This window comes from Balaenoptera acutorostrata, chromosome 6 (assembly GCF_949987535.1).
Source record: "Balaenoptera acutorostrata chromosome 6, mBalAcu1.1, whole genome shotgun sequence".
Taxonomy (NCBI): Eukaryota; Metazoa; Chordata; class Mammalia; order Artiodactyla; family Balaenopteridae; genus Balaenoptera; species Balaenoptera acutorostrata.
The window spans coordinates 120042731-120060150 of NC_080069.1; the positions used below are offsets into that span (position 1 = coordinate 120042731).

The 17420-nt window shown below is 42.3% G+C and overlaps 1 protein-coding gene and 1 long non-coding RNA gene across 3 annotated transcripts in view; one reads left to right on the forward strand and one right to left on the reverse strand.

Moving 5' to 3' along the window:
* The window catches only part of ABL1 (ABL proto-oncogene 1, non-receptor tyrosine kinase), a 140178-nt gene that overhangs the window by 26346 nt on the left and 96412 nt on the right, over positions 1-17420 (forward strand). The window lies entirely within an intron of this gene.
* On the reverse strand, positions 1619-16973 carry LOC130708516 (uncharacterized). Its single transcript, XR_009008746.1, has 3 exons — positions 16901-16973; positions 4073-4123; positions 1619-3860 (listed from the first exon to the last, which is right to left on the reverse strand). It is a non-coding gene; the product is annotated as an uncharacterized LOC130708516 (long non-coding RNA).

A 17420-nucleotide genomic window follows, 5' to 3' on the forward strand; every position in this document is an offset into this window, starting at 1 on the left:
GGAGAACAAAAATCAAGAAATGCTGAAATATCCTGTTTTAACCAACTCCCCCTTTAATTTTTTAAAAAGTCATCATTAGACGTTAACAGACAAGAAGCCGTTCACTGTTATCCAGCATTGAGAGCATCATTTCTTCCCTGCTCTATCATGAGTGTTGCATTTCGCTGTTGCAATGTGATCAGAAGATTCTCCCAGTTAATATTATTTCTCCTTTGAAATAATATAAATCTTCATTTAGTGGGCTATCCAGCCATTTCTTCAAATTTCTTTCTTTTTCTTTACATATACAGAAAAGGGTTTTCCTACAAATGAAAACAATTTTATATTTATCTCTATTAAATAAATACATGTTCATTATTAAAAAAGAGAATTCAGAAGTATAGAAAGGGATAACGAAGAAAGTAAAAATCACCCACAACTGCACTGAGATCTCTAATCCTATTTAGAGATAACCACTGTTTATTTTGTGGAAACCATTCAGATTTATTTCTCTGCTTAGAGCCATGCCCCTCATGCATAGAAACTGTTGATTTGCTTTTTAAAAAACCTTTAACAATATATTGTAAACATTTTTCCATGCCATTGAATGTAGAATATGGTAAGTTTTTATTCTGTGTTGTGTGCATGTGTACTTTATAGTGATTGCATACGTTTATAGTGATTTTCAAATTGAGCATTTGCAAAGAAAAAATAACAGTTGGGTGCATAAAGTCTGCCAGGCGTTGTGCTAAGCACTATATAGGAATCATCTCATCAAATCCTCACTTCATCTGGACTTGTGCAACGGCCTCCTCTTGCTTTCAGGCTTTCTGCTTTACAACTTATTTTTCATACAGAAACCTGAATAATCTTTCAGGAATGCAAATGAGATCATATTGCTCCTCTGCTAAAAACCCTGCAGTAGCTTCTCATTTCACTTCAACTAAAAGCCAAACGCCTAACTGAGATCTGGCCTATGTCCCCGGCATCCCCTCACAGCCACGTTGGCCCATCTTTCTATTCATTAAATATGACAAATCCATTTCAACCATAGGGTCTTTGCACTGCTTTCTAGTTCTTCTGCCCTGGGGCATTTGGATGATTGGCTTTCTTTTCTTTCAGATCCCAGTTCAAATTGAATTCAAGTGAGGTGAACCCCATAATACATGTACTTTGTAGAAAAATTTTAAAATATAGCAAAGTATAGAATAGAACATGTCACCTATAATCCCACCATTGACTCTTAACATTTCTGTGATTCTTTGCATTTCATTCACTCCATTTATTCACTCTTTTGACAAAATATCTGCTATATGCCAGGTATATTGTACTAGTGTTTGGTGGGGTTACAGCATTAAAAAGACAGTCATGATTCTTGCCTTGTGAGGTCTTTTGGGGCATTAATCCTGCTGTGGAGAAGGCGGCCTGGTGTAATGGTTAAGAACTCAGGCTCTGGAGTCAGACTAGCAGGATTCAAAAATTTTGGTCCCACCACTTATAAGCTGTGTAACTGTGAGCTAGTTACACTCTGAGTCTCAGTTTTCCCATCAGTATTAGTTTAGTTATCTATTTCTGCATGACAAATCACCTCACAATGTAGTGGCTTAAAACAGCAAATATGTATTATCTCACAGTGTCTGTGGGCCAGGAATTTAGAAGTGGGTTAGCTGGCTGGGTCTGGCTTGTGGTCTCCACTGAGATTGCAGGCTGGATGTCAGCTGGGGCTGCAGTCATCTGACAGCTTGACTGGGGCTGGAGGGTCTGCTTCCAAGGCGGCTCACTTGCAGGGCTGGCTAGGCGGTGGTCGGCAGGAGGCTTTAGTTCCTGGCCACATGGCCCTCTCCACAGCTGCTTGAGTGGCTGCAGAGCAGGCAATCCAAGAGACCACAAGGCAGAAACCACTATGTCTTTTATGACCTGGTGGCGGAAGTCACACTGTCATTTCTGCAGTATCCTATTGGTTCCACAGGTCAGCCCTATTCAGTGAGGGAGGGGACTAAACAAGTGCGGTGGGAATCACTGGGGACCATTTTGGGGGCTGACTACTATACCAGCTGTACAGTGACCATCATAATGGTACCCACACCCTTGGTTTATAAGGAGGATTAAATGAGAAATACATGTAAAATGAATGAGGAAAAGTCCTGGTACTTAGTAAGCACTCCAGAAATCTTAGTTGCAATTGTGTGTTGTCATTACCATCACCACTACCTCCTCTGCCAGCCCAAGTGGGAAATGAACCTAACATAATGGGGTCGGGAGGGGGAGGGCAGGAGGAGGAGACACTTAAGCTGAGACTGGACCAAGGGGCAGGCTTTGGAGAAGTAAGAACATTCCAGGCCAAGAGGCAGTATATACGAAGGTCTTGAGTGGGCAGGCTGCTGAGTGGAGAGGGCAGAGTGGCCACGAGGGGGCAGAGATCACGTCACGCCCAGCTGCCGAGGCCAGGATGCAGTCATCACCATGCTCTTTAGGGAGATTTTCTTCTCTGGGAGTATAGCTGAGTTTATCCAGAAACCAGTGGAGAAAATAAGAGCCGAGCTTTCTGGATTGCATTTATCCTGCAAAGTGAGGTTCTTGTGTACCATGCATCTCCCCAGAGCTCTTGAAGTGGTTTTGTTTCATTACCCTGGGGGGGAATGTATATCTGGGTCTTCTGGTTCAGACACTCCGTTGCTGACCTTTCTTTTGGTGAGAAGGTCCATAGCCTTTACCGGCTTCTCAAGGCGGTTGTTGGAGGTGCTAGGCGAGGCTTTGGCGCGGTGATGGTAGCGCTGCAGCCAGCAGCCCGGGGCCACCTGTGTGCTGCTCACCTGCGAGCTGCTCACCTGCTTCTCTGCTGAGTTCTTGCAGGAGGAGGGAGTGCCATACAAACGTGTGGCAGAATGGAAATCTGCCATGTGAGAGATGTGGATATATCATGATTTATTCTCCTAATCCCCTATTCATGAGCACTTAACGTTGTTTGCAGTTTTTCTCCCCAGAATCTTCTTCATGATACATTTTTGTATGTTCTTATTATTTCCTTAGGATAAGTTTCTAGAAGTGGAATTTCTGCATCGAAATAATAGGTACTTTAAAGGATTTAGAGACATACTGCGAACTGCCTCTCTGGAAGGTGTGTCCAGTAGAACAGTTTACCTGCACGCTGACAAGGACAGATCAGTATGTATTTCTCTTTATCAAGGAGGAAATCCAAGTCAGTTTGTGGCGTAGAGCCGTAATTCCACCCGACAGCCCCTGTTTCTGATCTGTCTCTTAGGCCACCAAGAGCCCTTTTTCCTTTTTTTTTTTTTTCAACACCATAGCTTAATGCTTTAACAAATGTTGAAATTTTTGAAAGTGTTATAAATCCAATAGGGCATCACAGTCTGGCACATTTTCCCAATCCTGGCACTGACCAAAAAATCAGTTGTGTGCGGCGGCTTGGTGGAAAAACCATTCATCAGCAGAGTTAGGTAAGGAGACTGTCACAAGGACTGGGTGTTGGTCTCTTTTTGAGCACTTCCCCGAGGAGAAAGAAGATAAAGCAAAGAATTGGGTAAATTCATCAGATTGTATTTGGCAGCATGGAGACCAAGTGGGTGCGGGTCATCACCCACGACAAGTTTCCCAGGGTTGTGGAGAAACGGCTGCCCGGGGCTTCCGGTGCGTTGGTGTGCTCTGAGGAATGCGGCCGTGGCCGTGGCATTCCACCCGCACATACCGAGCCCACTTGGCCTCCCCCGGCGTCTCCCGCCGCTTGCTCACAGTCGGGCTGAATAACCAGAGCAAGCCGTGTGACCACAGCGTGGAAAGTGGGTCCGGCCGGGCACCCAAGACACCTTACTGTTGGCTCAGGAAGAGAAAGGATGATCCTAGACAAACTTCTGAGAAGGATCCTGAGAAAAGAATGGAAAACCCGTTGTGAACGGCAGCCCCAGCCAACAGTGGCTTCTGATAGGAAATTGTAGGACCGAGTAGGTAGGCGGCCGGGGTGGCTGTGTTGGACGTGGCTCATTAGGGCACAGATGAGAATGTGCCCTATGATTATGAAGAGGAGGAAGGGCAGGTCTTTCAGGGGCTTTTTCTTTTCGCATTAATGGGTTCTCACCAAACCTGGTCTTCACATTGTCGTCCTGTCCTTTTTTGGATGGCTTAGGACCTGGGGAAAGGGTGACAGCCTGTGACCATGGCATCATATCCCCAGGTACCCTGCCACCCCCATAGGTGTCATCCTTGACTCCTCCCTCCCACATCTGATGCAGCAGCAAACACTCCAGAATAATGAATCCTACAATAAATCTTAGAATAATCCTAGAGTCCTAGAAAAAATCCTAGAGTAAATAAATACCACCCTGGCCCCTCACCATCGCCATCTCTATTCTGAAAAATTTCTCAGCCTTCCAGCCTGGTCTTGTTCCCATCTGTGTCTGCTCTCTTGCCAGCAGAGACCTTTCCTCAGACATTTATGTCAGACCTTTTCACTACCCAGTTTTTAGCCTCCATTGGGTACTCATCTCAGAATAGAATTCCCAACTTCTCTCCACAGCCTGTTGGCCCTGTGTGGTCTGGGCCTGGTTTCCCTCTTGGACTTCCCCTCCCGTCACTCCCTTTGTTTACTGGGGTGCTCTTCTCTGTAAGTGCCCGCCGCAGGCCCTGCCCTGCCCTCTGCTGGGTACTGTTACACCAGATCTGGTGCAGGCCCCAGCTCATGTGGCACCTTTAGGAAAGACCTCCCCTGACGACCTAATCCAGAGTACCTGTGCTGGCAGAGTACCCATGCCAGCACCAGCTCTTTATCTGCTTTCCCCCTTTAATTTCTTCACAGTTCATGCCATCTGAAATCACCTTGTTTAGTTATGGGTATAGTTTGCACTCTTACTAGAATGCCGAGGATGCCTTCATACTCCTGTTCTTCTGAAGGCTCACCTGGCCTCAGAATGCCCTGGAGAGTCTGACCTCATGAGGAAATACCAAATTTTAGTTCCGGAAGAGCTGCAGGTTGTATGAGAAACACATTTGATTCCTCAAACCAGCCACGGCACAGCCTTCCAAAATAAAGTGCACACATACACCCATTCCTGCCCCACCCTCCGCAGAAGTAAGGCATCTCTTTTAAACAGAAACTGTCACCTGTATTTGAGCAAGGAAAGTTTTCCCACGAAAGGAAACATCAAAATATAGCTCCTACCATGTTAAGCTCAGTCATCAAAATTTAGACAGAGGGGAACTCTGGAACAAATGACTTGGTTTAATTAATGAGTAAATTAGAAGAAAAAAATTAAGTGGAACCTATAGATTAAAGGAGACATAATCACAATATATGGAGCTTATTAAGATCCGAATTCAAACAAAGTATAAAAATTGGGGTGGTGGAAATCCATAAATTATATAATATTAGATATAGGCTTCAAAATTATTTGGGCCAGAGGAGTGGGTGGGGGTCTAGGTGAAAGAAGATGAGCTATGAGTCGATGCTTGTTGAAGCCAGGAGGAGTAGGACGTGGGTACGTGGGGTATGTGGAGTGCACGGAGGTTCTGATGCTCTCCTACTTTGAGATATATTTTTTAAATTCCATAATCCTTTTTTTTAACTGGGAGATTTTTATCCCCTGCATTTTTACTTGCAGCTGTCTGCTGGAGCTGAGTGGCTGCTTTTCTCTTAAGTAGCATCTCTTAAAATGGGAGAGCTCTCCCTGTACATTTCATTCATGTGTACAACTATCAGAGCTTACGATCTCCTCTTTTTGTGTCCTTTTTTAAAAATTTAATATCTGTCTGTCTGTCTGTCTGTCTGTCTATCTATCTATCTATCTATCTATCTATCTATCTATGTACCTACCTATCTAGGCAGGCTGCGCCGAGTCTTAGCTGTGGCACTCGGGATCTTCAATCTTTGTCGAAGCGTGTGGGATCTTTAGTTGCGGCATGTGGACTCTTAGTTGCGGCATGTGGACTTCTTAGTTGCGGCATGCATGTGGGATCTAGTTCCCTGACCAGGGATTGAACGCAGGCCCCCTGCACTGGGAGCGCAGAGTCTAATCCACTGGACCACCAGGGAAGTTTCCTTCTTGATAGAAAGATTGGTGGCAGGATTTACTTGGTGGCTACATGTGTGAACACGTGAAATAATTCATGATTTGCTGAGTATACAACTTCCTCGGAGGCTTGGTGTGAACTGGCATTTAGTAGCAACATGCAGCTTATGGAAGACTTTCGTTTCGAGAGCAAAGCCTCTCTAGGATAGAGCCAGTGTTGACTCTCACTGTGTGTCCTTAATCTGCTGGGGATGGAGGAGAGGCAGCACCAAGTAGCAGAAACAGGAAGCCCTCCCCCAGTGGTCACTCTGCACCCAGTCCGGGCTGAGAGTCCCTCTGCAGGCCCCCAGAGCCCTCCTCTCATCAACCCTGACTTGTATGGTCAGGGGGGTTGAGAGGGTTGTTGCCTGTTACAGCCAGTGAAGAAGAAAGGTAGTGAGTTACATGATGGCCAGGAGTATCTGACCCTGTGCACTGTGTATTCCTGGCACAGAGTAGTATTTGTTGAAGGAACAAATTAGTGCATCTTTCCAAGCCTTGGGGGACTTATCTGTAACAGGTCCACTCTACAGGGTCGTTGGGGGAATTAAACCCTCTGTGAGGAACCTGACTTAGAGCATTTGGAATGACTTAAATATTCATCATTAGGGAATGGCTAAATAAATTGTGGCCAGGGTTCTGTGTAACATTCTGCAGCTGTTAAAGAGATGAAGGTAGCTTTATGTGGATTGCCGCGGAGAGATGTTTAAAGCATCCAATAGAAAAGCAAGTGTACTACAATCCCATTCATACTACAGGGAAAACTGTGGGTCTGTACATTAGAAAAAAGTCTATTGATAGCTGTTATCTCTTGGGAGTGGATTGGATGGCGGAGTATGGTGTGGAGAGGTGAGGGGGCATTTTTCCCTCTTTATTTTACATACATCTGTAACTGACATAGAAAATTAAGCAGTAAACCTAAAGAAACAGAATAGTACTTGTTACACAGTTAGCTCAATAAATTATAACTATTATAAAGGGTAGTTATAAAGTTAATAAAGGCTAGAGGTCTAATTAGAGTAGGTCACTTACAGAGAAAAAATCTAATCAGGTTTTGTTTCACTTTTATGGAATGCAACTTCTTTAGCTTCTGAAAACATAACCAGTCTTTAATTTGGAAAGCCAAACTATGGACCTAGTCTTTTATTGTATTTTATCTTATTATTTATAGTCAGGTTTATTGAGTTATAATTTCAATATAGTATAAAACTTACTCTTGGGGCTTCCCTGGTGGCACAGTGGTTGAGAATCTGCCTGTCAATGCAGGGGACACGGGTTCGAGCGCTGGTCTGGGAGGATCCCACATGCCGCGGAGCAACTAGGCCCGTGAGCCACAACTACTGAGCCTGCGCGTCTGGAGCCTGTGCTCCGCAACAAGAGAGGCCGCAATAGTGAGAGGCCCGCGCACCGCGATAAAGAGTGGCCCCCGCTTGCCGCAACTAGAGAAAGCCCTCGCACAGAAACGAAGATCCAACACAGCCAAAAATAAATAAATTAATTAATTTAAAAAAAAAAAACTACATTGAGGTACCTTTAAAAAAAAAACCAACTTACTCTTTAGTGTACAGTTCTGTGGACTTTGACAAATGCATACTGTTGTGAAATTACCACCTCATTCAGATGCAGAACAGTGTTATCACCCCCGAAATTCCCTTGTGCTGCTCCTTTATAGTCATCCTTCCTCGATCCCTCCTCAGCTCCTGGCAACCACAGTCAGTTTTCTGTCCTTATATGTACAGGATGACATATAGTGGAATCATGCAGTATATGGCCTTTTGAGTCTGGCTTCTTTCACTTACCATCATGCACTGGAAGTCGTTCACAATGTTACATGTTTTCACAGTTCCTCCTGTTATATCTCTGAGTGGTATCCCCTTGTGTGGATGTACCACTGCTTGTTTATCCAGTCAGCAGTTGAAGGACAGTGCTCCAGCCTTTTGGAGCACAGACAGACTTCTGGCTTTTGCTGTTAGCTTTATTTCTACCAATTTTGCCTCCTTTTTTTTTTTTTTAACCGTAGAAGATTGTTGAGATTTTATAATATAGGCTGTTATTTCAGAATCCTCAGATGAGAAGAGTTGCATTAAATACAGATTATTTGGAGGTTTTAATTTTTTGTTTATTTGACACATATAGTGCTTACAACAGTTGCAGGCACATAGTAAGTGCTATATACATGTTTGTTAAATAAATAAAAAATTTAAAGTTGCCAAATAACTTGCATTTTATATAGAAGAGCGGGGCTGTGGGGTAGTACAGAGAGGCAGGAGACCAGGGTGGTAGGCCCTAGCGATATTCCTTCCCCATCTCACCCCTGCCCCAGTTGCAGGCTTTGGTACCGTGGGTGATTAATTGACTCTGGGTCTCACTAATGTGAAATAAGGGTCTCAATCTGAATCCTCCTGAAAGGAGCAGATAATATCTTAACTCTAATATTTTAACTCTAAAGTTTGATCATTGTGAAAGTAATCTGTTATAAAATATCCTATAAAATGTGCCCTGGGTAATTTGTTCCTTCCCCTACTGTTCTCAAGTACATAACACCTCCTATTGGTATCTATGTTAAAAGTGTACTAAAGTTAGTCACCACATGGTGGCACTCCCTTAAAAAATGAAATTTAAAACATTATAGTTTGGGGCATGGAATTGAGTACAGGCAGCTAGAGTGCCAGTTTATGTTCTATACATTTGTGCCTTGAGTTTTGGGGGACAAATAGGGACATAGAATCCTTTCATTCTGTTGGCTCAGGAAATTATGCAGATGTCAGGATATAGGAGCATTTGTTCTTTCTTAAACAGTGTGACATATTCATGTTACATTAACCAATGCTATACTTTGAAAATGTTGCGGATATCTTCACTCAGAAGCTTGTGTGCTTAGCAGGAAAAAAATACATCTTTAAAGAAAATATCACCAATATTTCTCCTTCAAAAATTGGTATTTAAAAAATGCTGCCTGATAATTACTGTAGGGAGTGCAGTTTTTTAAAAAATTATTTTGTTAGATTTTCTTCTCAAATTTAGGATTTTTTTTTAAATTAATTAATTAATTTATTTTATTTTTGTCTGTGTTGGGTCTTCGTTTCTGTGCGAGGGCTTTCTCTAGTTGTGGCAAGCGGGGGCCACTCTTCATCGCGGTGCACGGGCCTCTCACTATCGCGGTCTCTCTTGTTGCGGAGCACAGGCTCCAGATGCACAGGCTCAGTAGTTGTGGCTCACGAGCCTAGTTGCTCCGCGGCATGTGGGATGTTCCCAGACCAGGGCTCGAACCCGTGTCCCCTGCATTAGCAGGCAGATTCTCAACCACTGCGCCACCAGCGAAGCCCCCCGGAGTGCAGTTTTAACATTTTAGGTGTGATTCTCTTGAAGCAAAGTGTACATGCCTTGTAGATTTGAAGTGGATGTTTCTAAGCAGTTCTTGCTGTGACTGTCTGGATTTGGGACATTTACATCAGAATGTCAGGCTGGTTGACCTTGGCACCTTTGGGAGCTATCTCCCATTATACTACTTTCTCTTCAGGATTTTCATTCCTGCGTGTGTTCAGTGATTCACTTGCCAGGTATTTATTGTTTGCTCGCATGAGCACCAGGCATTGTGCTATAGAGCTGTGGGAGATTCAAAGATGGTCCTGATTTTCAGGAATCAAATTGAGAAGACGAAACACCCAAACGTTTAATTCAAATGTTAGGCCTTATTTTGTTCACATTAATAATATAGGTAAGAAGAATTACAGTGGTTGAGAGAAGGAGAGACTGCTCTTCACTAGGGTGAATGGTCAAGGAGAAACTTGGGAGTGGTATTTGGTGGGGGGAGATGAGGAGGGAGAGCTTTTGGGCGTATGAAGAGGCCAGGAGTAAGGAGGTAGAATTTCACCCCACCCCAAATCTGACTATTGAAAGGAGTGAAGGGTACAGGACAGTGACACAGATTCCTGGCAGAGGGCATGTCCTTCCTGTACAAGAGTCTGAGGAAAGGAAAATACAAGGTCCTTAGGAATTAGGTTGTGATCCAGCTCTGTATGCTTGCCCAAGGGGTTTTGTTGTTGAAGGATTTGGGGTGGGATGGGGACAATGTGACAGAACTTCGGGGAAATTTAGCATTGCCTTCAAACACAGATATGAGGGAGACTTTTGCTGGTGATATGACAGATTAACTGTTCTGAAAATCCACCTGATAAAAACACTTAGACATGATGCCTAAATATATGACATCTTTTTAATGAATAGCTGAACTTGCAAGAAAAGGGGGAACTCCTCAAGGCCTAAAAAATAAAGGACAAACTGAAAGTTTGAGGTGCAAGCTCAAACTACAGCTGTCTTGGAGTCATTTGCTGATTTCAGTAACCAAGAGGCTTTCTTTCCCCCCAGATAGTTTTATTGAGGTTAATTGACATACAATAAACTGCAGGTATTTAAAGTGTACAATTTAATAAATTATGACATGTGTGTATACCCATGAAATCATCACCATAATTAAAATAATGAAAATATCGATCATCAAGTTTATGACCTTCTGCAGTCTTTTGCTCCTCTACACCCCTCCATCCCCAGTCAACCACTTAGCTGTTTTCTATCCCCATACATTAGTTTTCATCTATATAAAATTCTAGACAGTACAGTCATATACTATATACTCTTATCTGCCTGACCTAATAGTTTTGAGATTCATCTGTGTTGTTGTGTGTATCAATAGTTTGTTCCTTTTTATTGCTAAGTACTATTTCATCGTCTGAATGTACCATACTTTGTTTATCTGTTCACCTGTGGGTAGGCATTTGGGTTGTTTCCACTTTGGGGTTATTACAGATAAAGCTGCCAGAACATTTGTGAACAAGTCTTTGTGCGGACATATGCTTTTATTTCCCTTTGGTAAGGAGCTAGGAGTGGAACGGTTCAGTCATATGGTGGGTGTCTGTGAGACTTGGGTTTTAAAGGCTATTTGGGCGCAGGAGACAAAGTCTTGGGCTTGTGTTAAACATGGAGGTGGAACTGAGACCACCATATAAAGCTGGGAGTTTTGAAGTGCTATCCATATCTCTAGCAAAATGGTAGAATGAAAAAATAAGCCCATTGGCAGATTTTTTTTTTTTTTTAAACTTGTCTGATTTGGCCTGTACTTTGAATGGGGGAAAAAAGTCTCCTCAGGTAGTTTTTACCCTAGGCCTGCCTTCTCTTGAACTTTGTTTGAATTTACCTGACCTATGTAGTCTGGGTATTTCCAAGAAGAGAAATTATCTTAAAGAGATCCTAGGTTGATAGAGTTCCCAGATATTAGCAGTAGTCAATACATATCCTTTTTGGATATTCCTGCCTTTATCCAGCCTTAGCCCAGGATTCCCACAGATAAATCCTCGCCAAACATGAGCTCATAATCCAAAACTTAAAAACACAAGGAAATAAACAACCATGAATGAGAGAGAGAGAAAAAAGCAGAACTAGAGTGGAGCTTTAGATATTAGAATTATCAGGTTCAGAATATAAAATAATGGCTTAAAAACATTTAAATAAGTAAAATGTGAAGGAGAAAATAAGTAAGGGCTAAAATCCTATGAAGAAAGATCTGGAAGAATTGAAAACACAGATATATAATCAGTGAAATTAAACCCTAATGAATCGGTCAAACGATGAGTTAGACACAGCTAAAGAGAGATTTTGTAAATTGGGGATAAAGCTTAAGAAATTACACAGAATGCAGTATAGAAAGACAAAGATGAAAACTATGAAAATTAAATCTAAAGAAACAGAACAGAATGAGATGATTTAAAATAAATGGTGAGAGACTTCCCTGGTGGTCCAGTGGTTACGAATCTGCCTTCCAGTGCAGGGGACGCATGTTTGATCCCTGGTCGGGGAACTAAGATCCCACATGCCACAGGGCAACTAAGCCCTCACACTCCAACGAAGAGCCCGCACGCGACAATGAAAGATCCAGGACGCCTAAACTAAGACCCGATGCAGCCAAAAATAAATAAATAAATAAATAAATAAATAAATAAATAAATAAATAAATATTTTTAAAAAAATGGCAAAGCAGAAGATGATAGAGGTAATAGGGGAGAGGCAGTATTTGAGGAAATTATGATAAAAATTTCCAACAATATTGAAAACCAGAACTCTTTAGATTTAGGAATCAGAGTAAATCCCAAGTAGAATTTTTTTTAAAAAACCTTATCCAACTCTCCCCTCCTCCTCGGCTTCTCCCTGCGCCCCGCCAGCCCTTGCGCTCTCCCACTCCCTCTGCCCGTCCTCCCCGCTCCCCTCCTCCCGCTCATTCACTTGCCCCTCTCCCTTCTCCACTCTCTCCCCCTCTCTCCTTTCTTCTCCTTCTTTCACCCTCCGTCTCTCACACCCCCTCCATTCCCCTGTCTCCTTTCTGACACTGCACTGCAGCTGCTCCTCAGCCCTGCCCCCTCCCCAGTGAGAACAAACCAGCAACATTGCTTTTTTTTCCTAAAGAGATTTCTATTGATCCGATTAAAAAAAACAAAAACAAAACAACCTTAAGAAACCCCAAAAGCAAAAAACAAAAACAAAAAACAAAAAAAACCCCAAAACCTTATCCAGACAAACTGGAGTATAATAGAACACCAAAGACATAAAGGTGATCTTAAAGCAATCAGAGAAACTGATTACCTACCAAGGAATGCTATTTGACTGCAAGGAAACCTCTGCAGCAACGATGGAAACCAGAATACAGAAGAATAGTATCTTAAAGTGCTGAGAGAAAATTATCGCCAACCTAGAATTTTAAACTCAGCTAAAATATAATTTAATAATGAGGGAATGATAACATTTTCAGTTAAACAAAAACTGAGCTTTTACCTCCAACAGACTCACAAAGGAACTTTTATACTTTAAAAAAAGGGAAAATGACCCCAAAAGGGAGAATATCTGCAATGCAAAAGAGAATGTCTGTGCAATACCCAGGAGACTAGCTCTTGAATGATGAAGCCACTCTGAGATAAAGGAGTTAAACTTGAGAGTCCTCTGTCAGTCTGCTCTAGGTGTCCGCTGTGAAATTTGAATCAAGTGAGCTTTAAGTTAACCTAAATTAAGAAGTTTTGGTGACTGATTTTCAGGCACATTGGTGGCCAAGGATGGTATGCAGGAGAAAGCCCTGGAGGGGATGGGCAGAGTTGCAGGGGTAGTGCAGACAGCTATAGAGCGATGAAACAGGGTCACGTTTCTTAGAAGGGGCTCTTTGTTTTTATTAATTTAATATTTGCCCTCCTGGACCTTTGCCTTTTTTCCTTTGCTGTTTGGGAAATTTCCTTGACTACTTTTCATTCATTTTAAATTAATTTTTTATTTTGGCAGTCACATTTTTAACTACCAGAGGTTTTTTTTTTTTAATTAATTTTAAAAATCTTTCTCATAACATGACATTCTTGATTTCTGAACATATAATCCTTATGAGTCTCTCTGAGGATATAAACTAGAGGAGTTGCGGGGTTTTGTTTTTTGGTGTTTTTTAAAATTTTCTCCAGTTTCGGAAATTATCTGTTTCCTTCAGGGTTAATCTGTTTGTCTTGGTCTTTTTCTGTGATGTTCTACGCTTTCCTTAAAAGTCTGATGATCCTTGTTGTCTATTTCTATTTAAGAAAGTGGGAATGGGAAGGTTGATTGGGAGTTCTATGTATGTGGGTGGGATTGTAGCTTGGCTGGTTCCATTTCTGGATTAACGAGTAGGGGAATTAAGAAATCTTCTCAGATGGCTTATATGACATTGGGGCACCAACATGCTGCATTAGTGTTTTCCAGACTTTCCTTTAATTTCTTTTCTTTTTTTATTAATTAATTAATTTATTTTTGGCTGCGTTGTGTCTTCATTGCTGCGCGCGGGCTTCCTCTAGTTGTGGCGAGCAGGGGCTACTCTTCGTTGTGGTGCGCGGGCTCCACATTGCGGTGGCTTCTCTTGTTGTGGAGCACGGGCTCTAGGAGCGAGGGCTCAGTAGTTGTGGCTCGGGAGTTCTAAAGCACAGGCTCAGTAGCTGTGGCACAAGGGCTTAGTTGCTCCGTGGCATGTGGGATCTTCCCGGACCAGGGTCGAACCCTGTCCCTTGCGTTGGCAGGCAGGTTCTTAACCACTGTGCCACCAGGGGAGTCCCTTCTTTAATTTCTTTAGAGGAGATTCCTCCTTACTGGTGGTAAATGTCTGGGCGTGCAGAGGTGGGTCAGGTGTGTGTTTTGGCTGTCGACCATTTCATGTACAGATGTAGAATCATCAGTTTTCACCCCTATGTCTCCCTTCCACCTGCATTCTACCTGCAGTCTTCATGTTCGGAGCTCTTCCTGGCATATGGGCTCCCTCTGTCACTCTACTCTTTCAAGACTCTCCTCAGCAGGAATTTCCTCCGCTCTGCTTCACTAGGCAATGTGCACCCATCCACTTTCAGATTCCAAAAAATTTGTCGAAATTTGTTGTATGATGACAGCCCCCTTTCTTTTCTCTTCACTGTTGTGGGTTTAGACTTTTTAAAAATTCCTTTATTGTAATTTAAAGGGGTCACAGTCAGGAGAGGGGATAAGCACATGTGCTCAGTCCACCATCTTTCCCCAGAAACACAATCATTATTTTAACACCTTTGTTGATTATGGATTACTGCAGATAGAGAAAACATAGGCCATGAAGCCAAATATATATTAACCTCTAGGGTATTATCCAGAGCTTAGAATTTTTTTTTAAGTTCCTTATATTTTGAAAATTTGTCATTTTCTCCTTGAAAATTAAAAAAAAGTTTATGGCAATTTGGGAGGAGAAAACTTTCTAGTTAATTGAGAATTATGATTAAGTGAGATTTAAATGTTATCACATATTGAGAACTATGACTTTTTAAAAAAATCTAAGAATTAATTTCTAATTACTTTTTCACAAAACAGCCCCCCTGTGTGATGTGATAACAGCCTCTGGTCTAAGCAGCTGCCAGGTGAATGAAAGCTGAACTGGAGTGACAGAGTGGCAATAACAGCGCTGGAGATGTGTATGCAGTTGTTAAGATGATTCAAATGGTAGTTATGGCAACGAAGATCAACAGAGGGAAAAAGAGAGACACTGGAAAAGCAGCAGCACATTTTAGGAACAGTCATTATTCACAATGGCAAAGTTGTTTACTATAAAAATTCCATCCTCCTTTGCCTCTTTGCGGCCCTCCGCCATTTTTTACTTTATGTTAGAGCTTGCTGATTTATGGCATAATGTGGTACAATTTCACCTCTGAAACAAAGTCTGTAAAGTCTCGAGGTACATTAAAGACTTTAGTCCCCAACAGTAAATCATGAAAGGATCTTGTACTGTTTATCCCTTTATGCTTGGAGAGGGGGAGCTTATAAATTTATATAGAGAAATGAGTTTGAAGTGGTTGTTTGATAGTGAAATGCCTCAACTAAGCAACCAACAATATGTATATCATATGAGTAATCTGTTATGTGGGGAGTTACTTTGGGTTTAAAACAATGTCATACTTTTGATACTTTTAGGTGGCTAATGTCTTGGTAAGGATAAAATAGAAATACAGTGAAGTTGCATTTGATTTTGAGATACTAATGGCAAAGCCTGACATTTAGCTTGATTACTAGAGGTTTTATTATTTACAGCTGCTCAGTTATTGTATTAATAGAGCCCACTCTGCTTCCTGGCACCACGGATACCTTTTATAATTTGAGTGTTCTCAAAAGAACACTGTGTGAAAATGATCAGCCCCAAATGTAAACGACTTTTGTAAAAAGCAGACACATTTTATGTTGGTTCAGTCTCTGGTTTTTGGTTGTGTGTTTTGGGAAGGAAGCTGTAGGGCTGGAAATGTGGTGAACCAGGTAACGCCACAGTTATCTGGTTACAGGCCATGCAGACGTAGCCTTATTTGCCTTTGTCATATTGGTGGTGATCTTGGGACTGTCTGTATCTGACCAGTCCCCACATGAAACCTCTTGAAGCTTCAGTTTCGGATTCTGTTCACCTCATATTGATTCTCGTAGTAGGTCCTTCCTTCCCTCAGGCCTTTGTACCTGCTACTTCCAGGTGAACTGTTCCCCCCCACTTCCCATATCTCACACTTTCCTCTCCTTGGCTAACATCACCTCTTCCTCCAGGTCTCATCTTATATGTCACTTTCACAGAGACCTTTCCACTCTCAGTCAGATTCTCTAGCACTCGTGTTAGTCTGTGTTGGCATGTTCCATACTTATAATGAACCCTATTAGTGTGGCAGTTATTTAAAGCCTTCCTCCTTCACTGTACTGTCAGCTCCAGGCAGGGAAGGGCCGTGACTGTCTTAGTCAGTCTGCTCTGTCTCCAGCGCCTGCATTGAGCCTGGCACATGCCACGGGCTGATGCTCTTCATTTTGAATGGCTGGGTGGAGGTCTGCCATTGCCAGTCCTTTCCGTTATCCACTATGCCCATGGTTGGTGGATGCAGATGGGGACTGATTTAGGAGATTAGGTGAGCCATTCAGTGTCATCTCTATTAGTACTGGAAGAAATACTGAGTTATAGCCAGCTCTCAGTTATTTCTAATAATGGGGCAGGAGAGCATGGATAATTCAAGTTGCTCTCCCACTCCCCACAATGAGTTTTCTTTTTTTAGATTAAAAAAAAAAGGAGGGAACTGGAGATATGTGAGATACCCAGCACTGGAGAAATTTGAAGTGGATTTCTTGTTTTCATTCTTTTCTTACCACATGATCAAGTAAGTCCAAGAAAGTAGATTGGCCCCTAAATGGGCAGTGAAGATGGATGTGAGGTCCCAGAGAGGATGGGCAAGTTAAGAAAAGATTTAGAAAAGATGGTCAAGCTATTTTACCAGTTGAAGAAAGAGATTAGACTGTGATGAAACAGAAGATGAGGAGCAGAGCATTCTCATTACCTGCCCGGTCCTAGCAGTCCTGTGAATGGGCGCCTGGTTGGTCTCTTGGCTCCTAAGACAGCCTTTGCCTGGATATATTCACAGTCTGTTTTGAAGTTGTACAGAGAAGCTCACTTGCGTCATTCTGAAGATGCAGTGAGTCAACGCAGTCCCAGGGGAGCAGTAATGGCCTCAAACAGAAACTTGGAATGAAAAATTGCTGTGGATTTAAAGACATAGTACTTTCTTCTTATGACTTCATTTGGTAATGGTAAGATTAATTCAGATAGCCCTCCTTTAACGGTGGGCCTTAAACACATATGGAATTTTTTTTTTCCTTCACTTTTGTCATTTAACCTTTTAAAATAGGACATCTAGTTGGGTGCTTGGTTTGGGGAGACTCTATTGATATAATTCTCTACCGCTCACTTGTCTTGCCCACCTCCCCCCACCCCCAAACAGCGCAAACACATACATACACTCCTCAACTTGGACTTCTCAGTATAGTTTTCCCTGGTCATTCTTGACCTCAGTCATGTTG